The sequence below is a fragment of the Arachis hypogaea genome, chromosome 11 (genome assembly GCF_003086295.3).
Source record: "Arachis hypogaea cultivar Tifrunner chromosome 11, arahy.Tifrunner.gnm2.J5K5, whole genome shotgun sequence".
In the NCBI taxonomy this organism is placed as follows: Eukaryota; Viridiplantae; Streptophyta; class Magnoliopsida; order Fabales; family Fabaceae; genus Arachis; species Arachis hypogaea.
In genome coordinates this window covers 47,545,257-47,547,778 of record NC_092046.1, presented here as the reverse complement: position 1 = coordinate 47,547,778, position 2,522 = coordinate 47,545,257, and the positions used below count along the sequence as shown (strand labels likewise).

Below are 2,522 nucleotides of genomic sequence, written 5' to 3'. Positions count from 1 at the left end.
CTCTGGGCGTTCAGCGCCAGGTTGGTGCTTGTTCTGGGCGTTGAACGCCCATTTGTAGCCTATTTCTGGCGTTGAACGCCAGAACCATGCTTGTTCTGGGCGTTCAACGCCAGCTCTCCTCCAGGGTGCATTTCTGGCGTTCAAACGCCCAGATGCTGCCCATTTCTGGCGTTCAGCACCAAAACCATGCTCTGTTCTGGCGTTGAACACCCAAAACATGCTTCTTACTGGCGTTTAAACGCCAGTAAGGTCTTCCTCCAGGGTGTGATTTTTCTTCTGCTGTTTTTGATTCCGTTTTCAATTTTTATATTTATTTTGTGACTCCACATGATCATGAACCTATAAAGACATATAACTAAGAAAAATATAGTTAGATAAATAAAAATTGGGTTGCCTCCCAACAAGCGCTTCTTTAATGTCAATAGCTTGACAGTGGGCTCTCATGGAGCCTCACAGATGTGCAGAGTTCTGTTGAGACCTCCCAACACCAAACTTAGAGTTTGGATATGGGGGTTTGACACCAAACTTAGAGTTTGGTTGTGGCCTCCCAACACCAAACTTAGAGTTTGACTGTGGGGGCTTTGTTTGACTCTGCTTTGAGAGAAGCTTTTTATGCTTCCTCTCCATGGATGCAGAGAGAGATCCTTGAGTTGTAAACACAAGGTTGTCCTCATTTAATTGAAGGATCAATTCTCCTCTGTCCACATCAATCACAGCTCTTGCTGTGGCTAGGAAAGGTCTTCTTAGGATGATGGATTCATCCTCTTCCTTTCCAGTATACAGGACTATGAAATCAGCAGGGATGTAAAGGCCTTCAACCTTTACTAACACGTCCTCTACTTGTCCATAAGCCTGCTTTCTTGAATTGTCTGCCATCTCTAATGAGATTTTAGCAGCTTGTACCCCATAGATTCCCAGTTTCTCTATTACAGAGAGGGGCATGAGGTTTATCCCTGAACCAAGGTCACATAGAGCCTTAAAGATCATGGTGCCTATGGTACAAGGTATTAAGAACTTTCCAGGATCCTGTTTCTTCTGAGGCAATGTCAGTTGATCCAGATCACTTAGTTCATTGGTGAACAAGGGAGGTTCATCTTCCTAAGTTTTAATGCCAAATAATTTGGCATTTAGCTTCATGATTGCACCAAGGAACTTGGCAGCTTGCTCTTCAGTAACATCCTCATTCTCTTCAGAAGAGGAATACTCATCAGAGCTCATGAATGGCATAAGGAAGTTCAATGGAATCTCTATGGTCTCTAGATGAGCCTCAGAGTCCTTTGGTTCCTCAGAGGGAAGCTCCTTATTGATCACTGGACGTCCCAGGAGGTCTTTCTCCTTGGGATTCACGTCCTCTCCTTCCCTTACAGGTTCGGCCATGGTGCTTATGTCAATGGCCTTGCACTCTCCTTTTGAATTCTCTTCTGTTTTGCTTGGGAGAGTACTAGGAGGGATTTTAGTGATCCTTTTACTCAGCTAGCCTACTTGTGCTTCCAAATTTTTAATGGAAGACCTTGTTTCATTCATGAAACTTACAGTGGCCTTGGATAGATCAGAGACTAAGTTTGCTAACTTAGAGGTATTCTGCTCAGAATTCTCTGTCTGTTGCTGAGTGGATGATGGAAAAGGCTTGCTATTGCTAAACCTATTTCTTCCACCATTATTAAAGCCTTGTCGAGGCTTTTGATCCTTCCATGAGAGATTTGGGTGATTTCTCCATGATGGATTATATGTGTTTCCATAAGGTTCACCCATATAATTTACCTCTGCTATTGCAGGGTTCTCTGGATCATAAGCTTCTTCTTCAGAAGATGCCTCTTGAGTACTATTGGATGCAGCTTGCATTCCATTCAGACTCTGAGAAATCATATTGACTTGCTGAGTCAATATTTTGTTCTGAGCCAGTATGGCATTCAGAGTATCAATTTCAAGAACTCCCTTCTTCATAGGCGTCCCATTACTCACAGGGTTCCTCTCAGAAGTGTACATGAACTGGTTATTAGCAACCATGTCAATGAGTTCTTGAGCTTCTGCAGGCGTTTTCTTTAGGTGAATGGATCCACCTGCAGAAGTGTCCAATGACATCTTTCATAGCTCAGATAAACCATCATAGAATATATCCAGGATGGTCCATTCTGAAAGCATGCCAGAAGGACACTTTTTGGTCAGCTGCTTGTATCTTTCCCAAGCTTCATAGAGGGATTCACCTTCTTTTTGTCTGAAGGTTTGAACATCAGCTCTAAGCTTGCTCAGCTTTTGAGGAGGAAAGAACTTGGCTAAGAAAGCCGTGACCAGCTTATCCCAAGAGTTCAGGCTATCTCTGGGTTGAGAGTCCAACCACACTCTAGCTCTATCTCTTACAGCAAAAGGGAAAAGCATGAGCCTGTAGACTTCAGGATCTACTCCATTAGTCTTAACAGTATCACAGATCTGCAAGAATTCAGTTAAGAACTGAAAAGGATCTTCAGATGGAAGTCCATGAAATTTGCAGTTCTGCTGCATCAGAGAAACTAGCTGAGGTTTCA

At 43.2% G+C, this 2,522-nt stretch overlaps 1 non-coding gene across 1 annotated transcript; it reads left to right on the top strand.

Moving 5' to 3' along the window:
* The first annotated feature begins 2,140 nt into the window (after positions 1–2,140).
* Positions 2,141–2,244, top strand: LOC112724723 (small nucleolar RNA R71). The gene has a single exon (XR_003163872.1). It is a non-coding gene; the product is annotated as a small nucleolar RNA R71 (small nucleolar RNA).
* Positions 2,245–2,522: the final 278 nt, after the last annotated feature.